General features: G+C 41.7%; 1 long non-coding RNA gene across 1 annotated transcript in view; it reads left to right on the top strand.

Moving 5' to 3' along the window:
* Nucleotides 1-19,698, top strand: part of LOC117001004 — a 117,636-nt gene that overhangs the window by 10,770 nt on the left and 87,168 nt on the right. Inside the window, exon 4 of the long non-coding RNA XR_004418894.1 lies at nucleotides 14,983-15,061. This is a non-coding gene — a long non-coding RNA (uncharacterized LOC117001004). The remainder of the gene's footprint in view (nucleotides 1-14,982; nucleotides 15,062-19,698) is intronic.

Raw genomic sequence — 19,698 nt, 5'->3', positions numbered from 1 at the left:
GGCTTTGGTCTTGTACAACAAAAGCATTCCTGCTTCTAGGCATAGTAAAACCTTGCAGGAATAAAGCAATAAATGCTACTTACAGTGAACAGAAAGTCCCCAGACCCTATACAGAATATATGCACAAAATTTACTGAAATAATGTGAGTTTTTCAGGTTGGTCACTTTTCACACTCTCACCAGTCCATCAAGGCATAGGAAAAGCAGAAAGACTCAATAAAAACAAAATGGAAAAAAAAAAAAAAAAAAGAGAGAGAAAAACTAAAAAAGACTGAAAGGTGAAGAAAAATGATAAAAGGGAGAAATGAAACACTACATTCATGATCTTGGAATGCCCTTTTAACCCCTGTGCCTGGTTTGTTGTGTACCTGCCCCACAGTTACCTGCATTCATCACCACTGGCATTTGGCTAGTCATGGGAATTCTGGCTTTCCCTCCATCACTGTACATAAAACAGGCACTTTGCTTTGTCTCCTGGTGCTCATTACCTGATTTGATGGGGTCATTTACAAACACTTCTCTCGTTTTTTCTTTTCTTTGGAGATAAAGTATAATGCTTGTCAATGTGGCAGCTAGAACAGTAAGCACACAATTATGCAATTTTATGTCTTTAAGTGACACCATTCTGAGGAATGTAGCTACATAACTCAGCCAGTGTTACAGTCTGTGATAACTTAATGTTTAAATGATCTGTAGAATGAATAAACTGCTGCAGCCCAGCTCAGGAAGGTTCCTTCCCAGCCTGCAGAACTCATCATTCTCCTTGCTGGTGCTGCACCACTCTGGGTTAATATAAATTATTTTCTCATACTAAAAACAAGGTTGTGTCAGCTCCCTGATGGGATGTGGTGCACATTTCCTAAGTGTATACCCAAAAATTAATTGATGGAGAGTTTTATTCTGGAAGAGTAGAGAACAGGCTGTTGAAATATTGCTAGAGGCTTAAACAGGGAGAACCCTGAGGGATTTTTGAGCCCTTCATGGTATCTGTGATAACATGGTCCAACACCTTCAGAGGTCTGATTGTGTTGTTGTTTTTCCTGAGTCTCAGAGAGCCCCTTGAGGGGAGCACAGAAATAATTCTTTATCACACTGGGAGTTTTCTGCTACCTGCCAGAAAAGCAAGTCAGCTTTGAGCAGAAGTCACTGTCTGTTGGGTTGAAGGAGCCTGAGATTGTTACACAGGGAGAAGTTTGTGTCATTATTCAGTATTTTGTTGACAGCATAAACCCAGAAACATGATTTCATTTCACAAAGTAGCCAGTGCAAATAGTGTAAAAAATAATACTGCCAACTTGCAGACGGGAGCCTGTGGGAGTCCATGGGGCCCATATGGCCAGAAATCCTGGACAAAAGCTCTGCCAGGGAGAGGGAAGCCCACTGCAGACATGGATGACTCTTTCCCCATGCTTAGCCATGTTTTCTGGCCACCACTGGCACCAAAAAGGGCTTTGGGGTGCTTTGTTAAAATGTGCTGAAGGACACCACAAGAAGCTGCAGTGGCATCTGATCTTCCCTGGTGGCAGAGATCACAGCCAGAGCTGGGTCCTGTTTGCCAGTGCCATTCCCTCTGCTCCCCCATTCACCACCACAGCTTGTGCTGACAAGTCTTCCTCTCGTGGTGCTTCAGCACTTGTCAGTGAAGTGGCATTTCATTAACTCCACTCCTTCTCATAGCACTCTCCTCAGTGACACTGACATGCTGTAGAGCTACTGCAGAACTGTTTAAACTGCATTACTTTAGGTAATTTACTCTGCTAATCATCTTCAGGTACTTTCTATTATTTAAATGTGTGTGGTTTAATGGGTGACAGCAGGCAGTAAATTTTGCCTTGCTGCTGGTACCAAAACAGCCACCTAAGAATTGACTCTATCCTTCAGCTGCCACTGCAGTGCTGAAATGCACACAGAAATCAGATCACTGCAACTCAGCCTGTTGCCATAAAACATAACCTTTTCAATCCATTTCTCAGAAAATCACCATTAATTACCTGAAACAGGCAATAGTTGTGAACATTACCTAGAAAATACAGCAAAATATATCAAATTCTGGACATTTAATTTTTTTTGGAGACTATTATTGATTGTAAATATTACCAACCTAGTGAGACCAGATGGGTTTACTTACTTGCATGATCCCACTGTCAATAGTCTCTCTCACAGAGAGCAACCTTCTCTAAGTGAGCAGGATTAGTGCAGGGTGTTATTTTTCCTGTAGTCTCAGTGTGGTACCTTCAAACCTGATGGACCACGACGAGAGACAGTGAGCCTTTGTATCACAACAGATCAGTGACACAGGCTGGGGAGTGTTAGTGATGGGCAGGGATTTAAGCATTCCCAGCTAGTGAGCAGGGTGAGTGCTGTGAGACAAAAATCTGTCCAGCTGTGTATATGACTACATGGCCAGTGTTTCTGGAGTTCAGCTCTATGAAAAGATTCTATTTCTAGTGTCTAAAATTTTGCAAAAACATTTTTTTTAAATCAAAGAAGTTAAGAACAAAGACAAGAACAAAGACATGCAAATATGCAAGTCTGATAATGCACATACATCCCTAGGTAGAATATCTTTTCTCTGCAAAGAGAGAAAAAAAGCTTTTAATTGGAGTAAAGCCTTGAAGAGGAATGTTTCTACATAAATGGGGGTGGAGATGAGGCTGTTTTATTCAGTTTACAACACTTTTCTAAGTATGGATTGTGATAAAGACGGGAAACTGGCACTGGCATTATGAACAAGATTGTTTGTTCCTTGCTGATGGCCATTAACATTGTCAGCAATTTACATACAGAAAAAAAGCTCAAAACATCTCCCCTGCTGAGATTACAACCTGAATTCATCATTGGCAGAACACCTCAGAAGCTTCACAGTAAATTCCACACAACATAGACAAACTTTCAGAGTTAAGGGCTTTAGTTAGGATTTTATCTGCTGTACATGTCAGCCTTTTTAACAAGATCAGGTGCCTCAGTGTAAACAAACAGATTTGAATCCAGACTATCAGAGGCAATACCTCAGACATAGCCTCCAAGTGGACTTGCTTTTCCTCCTGCAGGCAGCTCAAACCAGATGAAGGAATAAAACAACCCAAAAGAAAACAGAAATTACCAACAGCAGAATAAATCTGACAAGGCTGCAGTCTCAGCTTGGGAATTCAAATCAGGTCTTGTTTTCTCTTAATTAGTTGAACATTCGTGGCCAGAAATTACTTACAATGGGATGAAAAATGCTGGGGCTGGGATACAAACACATATTTGCCTTCTCTTTCCTGGGTCAGTGGCTCCATGAAGGCTTTCTCTGCCCTTCTGGGAAGGAGATGAGCACGTTGTCTGGGTGAGCAGCTGCGTCTGTGCAGCCTGGGGCTGTGGCTGGGGACACACAGCACCCACCCACCCACCCTCCTGCTGGGGGCTGGAGGAACGGGGGCACCCATGGATGGACACACACCATGGATGGACCCTTGTACCCCACTTCTCCAAAGGCTCTTTGTTCCCTTAAACTTCAAGTTATGAATGGCCCAGCTCCTCACTCCAGCACTCGAGTTCTGTGTGACAGGTATGGACCTTATGCCCAGGTAAGGACTTCAGTCCCTGCTGCTGTCAACAGAGCACAAGGTGTCAATGCTCTGTTCTTATTGCTTTGCTACCCTCATTTATGGCATTTCTACCACCTATTGCCCTTTTTATTTCCTAATTCTTCTTCAATTCCATTTCAATTTTTAATCCCCCTCAAGGAACAGCCTACTTAACCTATGGGTCACCTACTCTGTATGGCATTTCTTTTGTACCCTCATGACATCCACATATAAAGCCAACCTCACCTGTGCATGCCTGCCTGTAAGTTTGGAACACCTTTTTTTTTTTTTTTTTTTTCTGGGTGGGGATATTATTTATGTCGTATTATATTTCACTGCTTAAAATTTTCCTTTTATTAACCGGTTTTCATAAAGACAGGAAAATGTCTTTGGTACTCATCCATCCACTTTTCTAATACAGTGTTGGAGCTGCCTTTTAATGGTTATTTCAAAATAGGAAGGAGCTCAGGAAAACGAATGTATTTTTTTCATCTCAGATCATCTTTTATTGTGGAAACCAGCTGGCCTTTGCAGCATCGTATCAGTTGTACCTTCATAAAACTCTGCAGCCTCTCTGGGGAACTTTGAATGTGTAATCCATTTTTCATGGCATAACACAGATAATCAAAACAAATTAGGCACACAGATAATTTAAATTCTTATAGAAGATGTGACTTTATTTCTGAAAAAAACCCCAAATAGTCAAAATAACATCTTCAAACTTAGTAGAAGAAAGATAACTAAGCCTGGATTTTCCCAAGAATTGCATGTCTCAGATGAGTAGCATTTTCCTATGTTTAAGTTCAAGCATATAAATGCTTTCTGAAATCTCTCTTGGCCCCTCTCCCTGCCCCAGCAATGTTCTTGCCCTGTTCCTGGCTATGTTTAGAGTCACCTTCTTGTCAGCCCTGTTTTGTAAGGCTGTGTATGTGGTTATTGCAGCCTGCCCACAGCAGCACAGGATATTGATGCATAGATGAGTTTGTGGCATTTTCCTCCTTAGCTCTGCTGTGCTTTTGGTGGCTTCTGGTGGCAGTGCTGTGGATATTAAAAAGAATTGGCGTGTGCCCAGCAGCTGCTCCTCTCCCGTGCAGCAAACTAACAACTGTTTAGTGTTGGCAAGCTCACAACCAGTGCTGGTTTGGGAAATGCAATAAAAGAAATACCCTAACATACACAGTCTGTCGTTCCTTTGACTTCAAAGGGAGCTGGAAGCTCAGTTCAGCCATGCACAACTCTGCTCTACTTCCACATCACTCCTGAAAAAGCAAGACAAGTATCATGCCAGTGGGAGTGTATCTCTTTGGAGACAGCAAGAAGAAGGGATGAAAGCCAGGACCTGACAGTTGTACAGGGCTGACAAGGCTATAACACTGCCTTCAGCTGGGACTTTTCCAGGTTCAAGTATCTCTGAGGATTGATCAGCCTGGTGCGTGCAGGGAAAAAAGTGTGATTCATTCACTGTTAGCTAATTTATTTGTGGAAACTAATTACAGAACATTTTTAAAGTATTCTGTAATATTATGATGGGCTTCTCATTAAGTAAAAGAGCTCAAGCAGTCTGGTGAAAGATGGAGTATGATTCTGCATTGCTTTTCTTTACCCTGAGCAGAGCATGGCTGGCAGTTGTTCACAAATCTGTATTACTTCTAATGAGATGGCAATTTTCACGCTGGGGAAGAATAATTCAAGAAGTTGCATACTAAGGACCCCACTTTTGTAAGCATTCTGATCTCTTTTTTCCCCCCCAAAGTTCACATTTTGAAACACAGACCCCAGGTTTTGCTTTTAGTTGCTGCCTGAACTGGCATTCCTACAACTCAGACTAGTTTTAGGAGACATAGTATTGCTCAGAATCTGCTGTACTTTCTAATAAACAGTCACTTGACTCAACTTCTTATTTAATATACACTTCACACACTGTAGAGCTTAAATTCACTTTCCTTTCCAAGTCTGTTTCAATGAGCAGAGAAATGAACAGTAACATTGTGTTGAATTTAGCTCAGCATTTTTCCTCAGGCTGGCTGTCTCTGACTTCTTCCAGAAAGGGCTGCACTACACATTGCCTTGCTGTGGACAGCCACACTGGTCTGCCTTAAATCTGGGAAGGCTCAATGAGCTGGAAGAAAATACTTAATATTTCTCAATATCAGCACATGGCAAGGGGGTCATTATTCTTTTTTTTTTCCTCAGCCAAACCCTGTCTCTTATATTCTCTGATGTAGCACAGAAATATGGCAGTTAATATACAGGTTTTTATCTCGGCTGAAGGCCTCTTAAAAATGACGCTCTTATCTGCTATCCATCAAAGAGTGTCAAAGGCCAGATCCAAAGTAAGCAGATTTCTAGGCTTTGCCTTCTTTCTGTCCAGAAGTGATCCAGGGCTTGAGGACATGCCAGACAATACATAAGTTTTCAAAATTGTACTATTTTTATATATGCATACAGAGAAATAAAATGCAAACATAATGTGTATATGTTATGTAGTTGCTACATAAACAAGTATGAAAAATACAGATATGAAAGCCTTTTTTTTTAAATTTTTCTGTTATAAATAAATGCAGTCTTTTGAATATGTATGTATTTTTATCCCTATGCTGCAGAACACTTTTTTTTCTCACTATATATTTCTTTCTCCCAATAGAAGCAGATTTTTTTTATTTGTCCAGCCATTGTCTGGTACAGTAATACGACTCATCCCCCAAATCCTGGAATATGGAGTAAATCATCTGCAATCCACATTTACAGCCATTCGTTCTCAATAACATAGTTCCAAGGAGAGCTAATCCTTTATATTTTTTTCAGGAGAAAGTGAGTGTTTTCCTTTGGAAATATCTTTACTGGTCATTGAACGCCTTTCCTGTTCACTTTTGAAAGAACACAATTAAATATCTGATGAGATCTGTCAGCACACTCAAGAGAGCAGGAAGTCATGGCTGGGCAGAAATACCTTTCTACAGCAGCAACGACTCATTCACTCCAGGGATCCATCAGCCACACAGTGCTGCTATAACAATGAACCCAAACAAATGCTGAGTGATATTTTAAATATCCTTTAATTGATGGTATTTCACTTTTCCTCAAAAGGAAAAAAGTAATGTTTGCCAGCTGGGATAGTTGGGATGCTTTCCTCTGTCTGTGGGGTTGGCTTTGGTTAGAGCTGCTCAAGGAACAGTTTGCTGGCCTGGACAAATGCTCACTCCTGGCTTTTCCCTGCCTCCCGCCCAGCTGAGAGCCCCCAGCACACCCTGACATGGTGGCAATGGACGTGCAAGGATTGTGCCATGGGACCCTGTGTGCTGCACAGCCCCCTTAGCTCAGCACCAGGACTTGGGACTGAGCTGAAAGGACTGGGTTGGTTCTGGCTGGCTCCCTTGGTTTCCACTCCAGTCAGTTTGTCCTGTCCCTTCCTCCAACAACAACCAGAATTCAGCCAGATTAAACTGATATCAACCTGTTGGAGCAGTCCAGAGAAGGCCACCAAGTTGATTAGAGGATGGAGCACCTCTCCTAACAGAAGAGGCTGAGAGAATTGGGATTGTTCAGAGAAGGCTTTGGGGTGATCTGGTTGTGACCTTCCAGAACATAAAAGGAGCTGACAAGAAAGATGGAGAGGCACTTTACAGGTGTATATAGTGACAGGACGAGGGGGAACAGCTTCAAATCGAGAGTAGGTTTAGATGAGATAGAAAAAAATCCTTTACTGTGAGGGTGGTGAGGCACTGGAACAGATTGGCCACAGAAGTTGTGGATGTCCCATCCCTGGAAGTGTTCAAGGTAAGGCTGAATGAAGCTTTGAACAACCTGGTCTAGTGGAAGGTGTCCCTGCCCATGGCAGGAGTTTGCAGTGAGATGATCTTTAATACCTCCTCCAACCCAAACCATTCTGTGATTCTATATCAGCAGTGGCTTTCTCCATGGAGCTCTGCAAGGAGGAAGGCCATGAGTACCTGTGCAGAGCTAGGGTAGTGCAGGAGGGTGTCTTCCCCAGTTACTTGCAGCTGTGCTGATTACCAAAGAAGAAACATCTGTGCCCAGCCAATCTGTCTCCAGGATATAAAGGAGCAGGTCAGGTTTCCATTGTACATGGGCAGCTGAAGTTGGAGGTGCAGAGAGGTCAGGAGGCTGCTGGCTTTAAGGAGCTAAGGGACATGTGGTTGTGTAAGAGCCAGGTCAGGTAAGATGGTGTTACATGAGGGACAGTCCAGGGCTAGACGGCCAGGGAGAGCTTGGGGTAGCCAGCCCTGTAGAAAGATAGAAGGAGCCAAAGATATGTAAAATGGCTCATAGGTAAAGGAATCAGTGCAAACTGCTGATAAGAGAATGGAGTCAGAATTAATAGAGACCTATGAGATAAGGAGACAGAGTTGTACAGAATTGACAGAGAGGCTTTTGAGAAAAAGAAACAGTGCTGTATAAGAAAAAAGTCTGTAGAAGAAAATATGTTGTGTTCAGGGTTGTAGGAGAATAAGGACTGAAGATGAAAATGTGTAGAGTTGGTGTATGAAGACTGGTAAGGAATGCCAGTGAAAGGGCTGATGGTGCTGCCAGCCCTGGCTGTCTCACCTTAGCTGTGACAAGTACCAGTCAGGTGGTAACCAGCACTGCTGGTGTCCAGCTGGGACTGCTGGCTGTGCTGCCAGCCAGCTGGTGAGGATGTGATGCTGGGTGAGGAAAGAGGCCCAAAGGAAGGTTCAATTCTGCTGGAATGCTTTGCTAAATAGCAAAACCAATAAGCTATTTTGCAGCACTGAGGTCCTTTGTGAATCCATTAGACTCCCTCCTCCTGCCCTCATTTTCTTTAGGCTTAGGGTGGAAACGTGACTCCACAACCAATCCCATATTGAAATCCAGTTTATTTAATTATTGCAACTCAGCCTTAAGGCTCTGATTACACATCTGAAGATGCGCTAATGCCCGCTGTTGTTTTTAGGATCTTCCTTTCTCTTCCTAGTGCCATGACGTTCGCATCCTTCACATCCCAAAACAAAGGCTAAACTTTCTATGAGGTTACTTTCTGCTGCTGGCCGCAAAAGACAACAAAACAGACTTATCATCAACACTTTGGGGTTGCTTCACTTTTGGAGGTACAGATCTGTAACAGCTTGAGACCTACTGAAATGTAAAATTACACTGCAGGGATCTTGTTAATATAATTTCATTGTACCAGGTTTATGGATGGAACTGCTTGATTCAGATATGATTGTATCAGGCAAATGTCCATTAATTTTCTGGTGATGCTGAGGAAATGAGGCTGGCAATAAATCTACAGATTAATGTTCTAACTGAGGGTTTGGAACTTGTATCAAACCCTGACTCTTAATGTCTGTAAATAACCTTATTTTTGGTTTGTTTTGGATGTTTCTATCTTAAATGTCTTGCTTTGGTTTTAGCTGTTTTGGGTGGTTTGCAACATACACGGACAATTATTTCTTTATCTACATTATGCGCTGCATTTATGTGCTACTATAACATTATAAGGTTTGTTCAAGTTGTAAAACATAGATGTCAGTTACATAACCCAACGGGGAAAACACCAAGTGCTTGGAAGTCTTCATTTAAGTATTCTGTTCTCCCACATTCAGATTTATTTAACTTCTGAAAGAATGTTTTATTTTGCTGATATTTGTGACCTCTGCACGTTAAAATCCATGGTAACCTTATTGCTTTACCACCTTTTACCACAGTGGTGAGTGTATTTCTGGGTATTTCTGGGTACTTGTATATGTTATGCTTAATGTATATTTAGGTTTAAATCACACTGGATGTGGGTTTGAGGTCTCTGCAGTGTATGACATGGAGGAATTGGCCCATAGTAAGGTACTTTTTTAAAGTGCTGATCATCCCCATAGTTTGCTAAGCACTCTTCAGAAAAATATGCAGACACTAAACAGATTCCTGTATCTTCCTCAGACAAATGTTGCAGCTGTTTGGAAATGCACACCAGCTGTATGTGATCCTTGAGAAAGGGAAGTGCAAGATGCCTTTTCTTCTGACTTTTCAGGGTATTTAAGGCAGGCTGCATTAAATTACACATGTTGTGCTGTCATCATTTCTAATTTTCCTCCATCTAAAAATGCTTGGAGCTTTTGTTGGCAGGAAAGTCAGCAGCCTTTGCTCATTTCAGAGGCTGCAACATGAACAACATAGAGGCTTTCTTGCTGTAGTGATGGTAAAGAGTTGGTCATCCCCCTCTAGTCCTTAGATGGTTCACCCACATCAGTTCTTAACAGGGTATGAAACTTAAGCATAGCTATTTTAACTTAAGCATGAAACTCGCGTGAAAACTCCTACACCTGTTGGAATGCTTGAATTCCTGTCAAAAAAAGAGTGTCTTAATATCTTCTGTAGACTGGACGTAGTATTGCTGAAGTGCAGAGAGCATCCTGCTGCTCAGGTGGTTTCCCCCATCTCCCACCATGCAGAGGTTCTACAACTCATGTATCATTGCATTTTTCAACACAGCTCCATAAGCACTTAATATTCAGTAAAGTGCAGCAGCTTCAAGAGAAGAGTGTTTCCTTACAGGTGTTCTTGTGGTACTCATTCTTATACAGAAGCCGCTCCACTTTTCCCAGTATAGTCAGATTAGTCCTGCACAAGCCATAGTAAGGAGTTTCAGCACCCAAGCTCTTGGACAAATTCACAAGCTGAAGTAATTCCCTTGGGAAATAGGAGATAACACTTGAAACACCCCTGCCCTTTATGGATCTAGAGCCTCTTCCTTTCACATTATTTTCATGTTTCTGATATCAAAGACAAACTGAGTGTTCTGAGGAACAAGCTTGTTATGCTTGAGTAAATGAAGCCTAATGGATTTTGGTAAGAGTTAATTATTTTAGGAGAAAAATGTGCAACATCATCAGCTTTAGGTAGTTCAAGAGACAAGGGAATTAACAGGATGCCTTATGAAGTGATGTACCCATCAGAAATATTTTTGGCCTTCATTATAGTGTGTGTGCAGATTTTCAGGACTTTGATATCTAGATCTATTAATCAAACCCAAATTCACTCAAAGTGAGAAGAAGAGGAAAATTAAAAGCCTTTTCTGATTTGATATTAGTCACAAGTTCAGTATAAAGGTCTGGTGATTTTTTTGAGTAGGACCTCCTTTTGCTCGCTAGTCAGGAGACTTTTTGAATTTTATTAAATGGGATTACTGGGTTATGACATCCACTGTATTGTGAACAGCACTTGATCAAGGAGAATACAATGAAATAACCTTCAGACAAGGTTGTCAACACACAAAGACATCTTGAATGAAAAGCACTTTACTGTGAAGCAAATCCAGCAAACTTCAGGAAAAATTTCCTTTGTAAAAGAAAGATACTTAACTGCAGACTCACAGATCAAGTTCAACACTTAGAAAAGGGCTTCTATTTTGTATACATCAAATAGCTGCTCCACATGGGCTCAGTGCAGTGAACAGTCTGGGGGTGGGCTCTACCTGCAATCCTGAATAGACAGCCAGCTTTGATGCCCAATTCCCAAGGGGATTTTTCTAAGGCAACCACAGGTTATATTTCCTGCCTTCTCTGCCAAACCTGGGGTTGGCACTCCCGGCTCTGCAGACCATCATTGTACCCAAAGAAAGCAGGTAAAGGGATGACTAACCCATTGCAAAAAGAGCAGTATCTCTTTCCCTGCCTAAAGTCTCTGCTCTGTTCAACTGAACTATTTCATCTTCAGGAAACACTGGTAACAACCAGTGGATAATTTCATAAGTGTTAAGGAGAAGACCAAGTTGAAAGTAATTTTCTATGAGGTCACAGACTCAGGGGTGATAGACTGAAGTGAGTGCCCACATGACTACCACATAACCCAAATCACCCTCTATTCCAAGTGTATGCAGGCTCCTGGATATTCCTAAAGAGACTGCCCAACACTGGCTCACCATGTCCATCCAGCAAACAGCTTGAATGCAGTTCATGAAACATGAAAACAATTTGTTGCCTCCTCCAGCCCTGTATAGCAGCTGTTTGTGACACAGCTGGGTACCAGGGCTGGCCTTTCTTCTGGCTTCTGCAAATGGGAGCAGGGAATGTATCATGTCAACTGAAACCCTGTGGACCATGTGCAAACACTGACCATATCTCATCTGGTGTTAGATGAAGCCATAAAGATTAATATTTTGGACACACTGCTGATGCTGAGGCGTAAGTGCTCAGGACAGGCACAATTTTCATTGCATAATGTATTACTTCAGGCAATAATCAAACTTTGCTATGGCTGCAGTTTGGGGGCAGTGCAAAGTGGATTAATACAGAGGCAGTGCTGCTGGAGGGGAGGCTGTGCCACAAAGAAAATTGCAATATGGGTCATGAGAAAAGATTAGGCAATTCAATTTAATCATCTTCAAACAGTTGCATGCAGCAGGGTATGGCTGCCTGTTAGTGGTCAGGGCAGAGTGTCAAATGAGTGCATTTCAGCCAAGTGTGTCACTGATGAACCCAGAAACCAAAGGTTCCCAGGACGTTCTGAGTATGTATGAGAAGAAATAAATCGAAGCTGAATGAAATGGATAGTAATGAGGTGAGGAGCAGGGGAAATATTATTAGGAAATGTTAAAGGCCTTTTGCAAAGGCCCATTAATAGTTCTGCTCAGGCACAACAGAGAAGAGAGTGAAGTGTGTGTCAGGAAGATTGACATGAGTCATCCAGATAAAACACTGCTATGACCTAAAGCTCCATTTGGTTGTTTTTAATAGCAAAATAATTAATTAATTATGAGCAATTAATTTTTCCCCTCTATGGTAGTTTTGAACAACACGGAAATTTATAAGGATGATGCTGGATGGTTTTACCACAGTGGAAAAAGGAACCATTTCATTAATGCAGTTATCATTGTGTGGGTGTAAACTGGAGCTGTTTATTTACTTGTGGTTATCTTTTTTTTTTTTTTTTTTTTAAGATGCAATGAAGTCATCCAAGGGTTCTTGGAAAGTAAAGAAAACAAAGCACTCAGGTGGCGTGAATGTTCAGTGTGCCTGGACTGCTCACATTTAACTTCAAACATCTGGTCATCAGCTTCAAGAACAATATCAATTAAGACACCTATTTCTATAGGTTTCTTCTTTATTTTTCCTCCATGCAGCCTTAGGGCAAACCCTGAGAAAAATGCGTAACAGGCAAGGATGTTGGGAGTCTCAAAGCTGTGCAATTGCAGCTTTGCTTATTTGTGCACAGATCTGGGAGCTGAGAAGGAAACCCTTTTGCCATAATGTCAAACACAGCTGTTCCTTGTCTCTTTTTAGTGTGCAATACCAGTCTCAATTTGGCATGAATGTAGTTATTTCATTAGCAACTCAGAAGGTGAAATTGCTCTTTCAAAGCCGTGCCTTTAAAATGAAAGTATTTCAGTTCACTGCAGCCCAGAAGGCATTACAGCAGTAGTGAAGCTGCCTGTGTGACAACTTTTCTCCTCCACTGTGCCTTGGAAAGTCTGAAACCAGTTCTGTGAAGAATATCACCTAATCTGGTTATAAAATCCATCGCAGGGAAATGCTAATGGCTGGTAATGTGGAGGTACAAAAAGAGAAAAGGCCAATTCGTTTCTCTGAGACACAGTGCTGGATCATGGTGTGACAGTATTAGGACTGCAAAGGAATGAGCTCCTCTGAGTTCTCATGGATTCAGTGATTATTCATGACTGCTAACATCCATCACCCAAAGGGCAGGGTAGTGGTGCTGGTGCTGCATAATTTCTGTGCCTGTTGGGAACACACAGGATGGAGTGAAGAGCTGTCTGAGAGCAGATTCACACACTGGTTCTTTGGACTGCCTCTTATCCAGCGGCCTGGAAAAGTATTGCATAAGAAAATTATTGCTCATGGCTTTAAACTTTTAGAAGGAGAGCTGTGATGTGTGAGAAACAGGTCCCCTTGGCTCTACAGCTTACACTGGGAAATACTGACATCAAGAGAATCATGCTCTGCATAGCCTACATTTCCTCCCTGGCCCCTTTTCCAAAGCACATGCACACAGAAGAACCATGTCAGGGCTGGCAGAGGACAGAGGGAAATCTTCAGGTAAGAGATGGGATTTGGCCCAGAAGCTGGGTCTGCCTTGCTCAGGATCACTACCTGACTGCTCTGTGACACATTCAGATTAAGATACAGGAGGAAAACCAAACCAACTTTTTTCACTTTTAGACTTTAATTGCAAGCAGCCTTTATGGATGCATGGCCGTAGATTTGGGGTGGAGGCCACAGAATGTGTAATTCAGTGTAATTTTAGGGAAGTCACAGAAGACAGAGTTTACTCTTTCTTGGCCAAAGATTTAGGTCTTAGTAATGAATGTTGGAAATTGGAAGGAGAACAACCAGTTAAAAAAAACCCCCTGCATCAACACTGCTAAAGTAAAAGACTTATTATTAGCATTGAAATAACCTCATAACCACTTACATCAAGTTAAAACAACTTCCCTCTTTGACAGCAGCAGATTATCTGTCCTTTCTCGTCAGGCTGTTCTTGCTGTGTGCTCCCTGTCCCTTGGGACTGGGATACAGGGGGTGGAAAGACGATGGTTCGGCAAAAATGACTCAGTTCTCATTTGTAAGCTGACAGTTGTGTACTGGAAAACATGAAGAGCAAACTGAGTTTGCTTTGTAAACAGTGGGAAAGCTCAGCAATATTTGGTGTAACTGTTATGTAACGCCTGAGTGAGACACTGATTTCTGGGTGACGCCTGCGATACCACAACAAACACTGAAAAACAGACAGCCAAAGAGAAAAGGCAGTGTGAGTTAGAGGAAAAACAAGTAAAACCATAAAAAAAACTAGAGAATTCTGAGGCCACTAACAAATTGCTGAAGAGATTATTAGTAGGTATTGAACCCAAAAAACACAAGAAGCAAGCATCACGTACCAAGAAAAGCAATTGCCCGTGCTCCTTGGTACGCGTTCCTTTGCGTGAGAGCTTTGGTCCACCCTCAGACATGGGCCAGCTGTTAGGCCAGAGCAGAGCCTGCCTTGCTGCCTCTGTGCCCTGCCTGCCTCCCCAGGGCACAGGCACAGGGTGCTCCTGCAGTCTGCTCTGGCCAGTGTCCCCCTGGTGTGTCACCCAACTGCTCTGTGCCCTCTCGGTGGTGTGAAATGCAGCTGTCCCTGAGCTGGGTTAGGGTGCTTGGTTGTTAAACCAAACAAAACAGAAGCTTATAAAGCAGGAAAGGAACTGAACATTTCTACATAAAGCAGGGCTGGGAAAGCTTATGGCAAGGGTTACTTGGAAAGGCTCAGGCTTAGGTGAGCATGAGCAACCAGCACCCACGGGGCTGCTGTTCCCCAAATGGGATATTGCAAGTGCTCCCTCTTTTTCTTACAATAAAAATAATGAAAGTGATAACATTGGGCGGAGATTTCTGTGGAGTGAGCATGACCAATCAGCAGTGATATGGTGCCTCTTTCATTTCAGAACTTACTGGGTGACCTGTCTTTGGCTTTGATGTCACACCCCCTTCAGGGATAAGGAATTCCCATGTGCCACAGAGATGGTAAGTTAAGTTGGAGGTTTCCTTTCATATTATGGTTGGCATATGACGTAGTTTTACCTTGGTTTATATTTTTGCTCATGTTACAATTTTCTGCACAGCTAAGGCTCTGAGAGTGGTAGATCAACTAAAGGTAAATCTGAATTCCAGTAGGGGAGATAAAATGCCTAGATCTGCACAATATTATGGTGTCAGTCAAAACTAGCCAGTTGTTGAGGCATGTGAATAAGTGGCCTTTTCTGTTATGTCTCTAAAATAGAATGGGGCTCTATTTCTGTCCAGCCAGGCTAAAAAAATAATTTAAAAGTTAGACTTTAAGTAAAGCAAAAATGAATTGCTGCTGAGCTGCTGCATTGCAGATGAGTCCATGGTTCAGTAAGTCCATGGTGTAGTGGCTGTACAGTGTTAACACTGTCTAAAAAGTAAAGCAAGAGAGGTATAAATAAACCCTCACAGTTTTTATTTTCTCTGAAAATAATTTTAAATTTAGGGCCTAAACATTATCTGTTAAATATGACTACAATAAGGGTTAAAATTTTGGGGTTGTTTAATATAGGTGCAGTAAAATAATAATTTGAAAGTATGTAGATAGGAGCTCCATCTGCTCATAGTAGTGCCTCTGGCCACATAGCTTCTTCTGTGAGAAGTAAATTGCAGGCATTGTCATGAAACTGGATTTTTATTAACAACAGAGCCAGTTCCATACCTCTGATCTGCTAGGGAATGAGTACATGGCTACACTATTTTCTCTGAGTGAAGCTTTTGTACTGAGAATATTTCTATGACAAAAAGTGCCTCTTTGATTTGACCTTTCTACCTCTTGCCAACAAAAAACCCCTTCAGAATTTCTCAGACAATCGTTAACCCCAGTACTCTCTTAAGGACTTCCTGGAATGACCTCTTCTAGAAAGCACCTCCCAAGGTGATCATGAGCTGTAAATCAAATTACTTTTGAGTTCCATTATTTCTATCTGAATTACAACTCACTGACATTTGCAGCAATGATTTACTCTAATTAAGTATAATTTGAACCAAATACTGAGTCACAACACAGGGTCCTTTCCAGAAAAAAAAAATCATGACATCGATTTCTGAATATTGAAATTGTAACAGAGAGTAACAGATGTTTAAATTGCTATTCTTCTGTGAGGACCTGCACATCCAGATCAAATGTTGAAAATTCCTACTTCTTATTTGCTTGGCTCCCACTTGTCTGAAATGATCAGAATAATTTTTATATCTGATCCATCAATGACAATGCATACATTGTAACTGTGCTATTGCTTCCATAATTTCTTTGGTGTCCTGATTACTGTTAAATAAAAAATTCCAGTCTTGCAATTATTTTTAGTAGATAGAGAGGGCTTGTCATGACTAAATTCTACTTTTTGTGGCTTTGGAAGTCATTCTTAATGTGGTGATATCCTTGCTAAGCTGATGACTTTAAAACAATAGTACTATACTGTACACTGAAAGTCCCATGCAAGCTTCCTCTGACTCATGACATTCCCTAAATACTTAATGGACATTTTATTCACAAAAAAAGGAAGCACAGGAGTAAAACTTAAGTAGAAACAAATGATTTTTCGTGCCTATTTTATGACATAGTCTCTGGGTAAAGGCAAATCATAAAATTATTTCTTTTTCCATATTGTCATTGTTCTACTTTTGGATTTTTGGATGACTGCTGATTGTGATAATTGGCTGGTGTGGCCACGAGCTCGACTGGGGTGATTTTCTCCTAATCACACACATACTTCAGGGACCACTGATGCTCAAAGGTTTGGTGCTATTCTCACTAAACCATATTGTGGGTGCTGTGACCTGCACAAAAGCAAAAGCTGGAACTTTGCAGGACCTGAGCAGATGAGCAGGAAGGGTCTGGAAGGAGAGAGAGGAGCATTGGCCCAGCTGTCTTTCTCCTGGGGCACAGGTGAGCACGTTCCTGAGGCCATGCTGTGGGATGGGAGGTGCTGCTGCACCCCTCATCCTGCTGGGCTGTTCGTGTTTGGCCAGGAATGGGCTTCCCCAGCTTCTCAGTTTACTTGTTTATGTATCAATTTAATACTGCTATGACAGAAAGACATTATGTGAGTTGAGGAATTCATTAACAGATCTCTTCAAGCTCATCAGTGAAACTCATTACAGGAATTACAAAGCATTACTTCTGAAGATGAAAAATGTTGTGCCTTGCTGCATCTCCTGCTGTTTGTTGTCCTTTCCTGCCTCCTTCCCATTGTTACTCTGTCTGTGCTGTAAGACTCTCTGAAGAGAAGACGAGGGTTGGCCTCTGTCAGACCAGGTCCTGATGGTGTGGGTTTCCCTGACCCCCAGGCATCCAGGAGAGACCACCAAGCTTGTTACACTTACATCTGTTTCAAAACTAAACTCTGTTTCTGAAGGAAAAACTTGCTATCTAGCCTGGTTTGTTTTGGTTATCCTTTGGGCATGCCTTGATTCCTGGAATGCTCTGCAGCATCCATTGCTGGAAAACTTTGAGATTTTGCTCCTTGACATACACAGAATTTTCTCCAAGACATCTTTTCATGGAAATTCATTTTTCTGCTGCCATGATGACTTTACAATCTGGGCCAGTTTTGTCTTTTGGATTTGATTCTGTGAAGTCTTGCACAGCCTCCACACCTACTCTTGTAAGTGGCCAGAATTAGAATTACTCAGCGTGTCAGGCATTAGTGCTACAGGTACTCAATCTAAGAAAATATTTTGAGAATAAAATAGAGAATGAATCAAAATAAAGAGTAAGGGAAGCTAGTGCCAGATAAATGCAGACAGAATTATGACTGCTAGACAGCCGTGTTTCCAGTTCTAAATTTTATCTCGACTGTGGTGATAAAGACAGACAATCATGATGTGTGCCAGTTTTTACGCATGTCTTTCTTTAAAGCATAAGTTTATGCTGGAAGGATCCTGAAGGTGCCTGATGCTTAATCTTAGAAATACTAGTTCAACAGAAATAAAGTACTCAGGAAACAAAACACAAATTATATTTCCAAAACTTTTAATTTTTTTTTTTTTTTGTAATTTGATCTTCCCATGTAAACAAGAGACAATAAAACCTTCTGGGAATCTTGTTAGCCAACAGTCTCCAAACTGCAATGAAAGAAGGATTTCAAAACTATTTCACAATTGTGTTTGGATGAAACATGTGTTTACTGTATGTAAATGAACAAGACATTCTGTTCTTTTAGGGTTCATCAGATCTCACTGTCTTAGCTGGTTTGGCATGTGTAGGAAAGCAGGTCTTCTTCAGAAGGTGCTGGACAGACAAACAATTGTTTTCAGTGGTCATTTCCACACTTTACAAAAAAACCCCCAACTTCAGTGCAATTTTTGGCCTCAGAAATCATTTAACTTGATCTTGCCTTATTTTGCTTGCTAGAAATAATGACAGAATAAGTTATTTAATGAAAGAGACATGGAGGCAGAATTTCCTGTGACAATAAATCACCATTGCATAGCTCTCATTGTCAAGTAGCATGTACTCAAAATGTGACTTGTGCCAACTGCTTGCAGCTATTGATTTCTGTGTGTGAGAATTTCCTATAATAGTTGGGTACCTGCATACAGCCAGTCCCTGGCATGGCACGTGTGCTAGCAAGCCTCTTTCCAATCTGCCAGGGGAAATCCCAGGGTCCATGGCAGACTGGTCAGCTGCACTTTTACCCCAGTTTTTGTGCAAGGAAGCTATGCAGTAATTAACTTCATTTCTTTATTTTTCTGTCCACCGTTATGATACCATTTACTGAGTTAGGGAGGTTTTGCTGTTGTGGTGGTGGTTTGCGTCTTGGGTGTTTTATCTAGGTGCAAGCAGAGAAAAAGACCTAATTGGGATTGCAGCTATACAGTACACAGGCCACAAATGTGTGTTCTTTTGTGTATGCCCTTTTGTGCTGCAAAGGGTGACTGCTGTGGGTCAGAGCCTGGGGCACTGCATGGGGTGAAATAAAGAGCATTTTACTGCTCTTCAGCCTCCTCTATTGCTGTGCCACCACCTCCACTGTTGCTAGAATTCCAGCTCAGGCATACGTGTTCACCTCTGCTGGAACAGAGGATGTGCCTTATGGAAACTGCTGATGGATCTGTTCATCCAGGCTGGCAATGGCTAGAAGTGTGGAGCTAGACAGAGATTTATTGTTCCCAGGCTAGCAAGCAACAACAGTTGTTGTGTGCTTAGGCTGCTGACACAACCCTGTAACCTGCAAAATTCCTCAGTCTGAGCCAGCTTTTGTTCTTCCCACCTTTCCATGCAGGTCCTCTGTCCAGGCTGGCCATGCTTGACTGAAGGCTGCAAAGAGCTGGGAGGGAGAACAGCACAAGTCACCCCTGCTCTGAGCAGAGTCTTAGTGATAACTGCTTTTATTACTGTCTTTCATCTTCATCAACCTTATAACTTCAAATCACTTCAAGATGATAAAAGCATATTTGTCATGAAATTTTGCTCTGTGTCATGAGAAGAGTAATTTTAATTTGTTTGTTCTTTGTGTGAATATTGAATTGATTGTTTAGTTTCTTTCCTTGCCTCAGTCCCACGCTACTCATATTTCTAGTGAGGGAAAATACCAAACCTTTGTTTTTCCTTGTACAGCTTTATAGCTGGGATGTTGTTCTGCTTAGCAAAC

Source organism: Catharus ustulatus, chromosome 10 (genome assembly GCF_009819885.2).
Source record: "Catharus ustulatus isolate bCatUst1 chromosome 10, bCatUst1.pri.v2, whole genome shotgun sequence".
NCBI classification, from domain to species: domain Eukaryota; kingdom Metazoa; phylum Chordata; class Aves; order Passeriformes; family Turdidae; genus Catharus; species Catharus ustulatus.
This window is presented reverse-complemented; position numbering and strand designations above follow the sequence as displayed.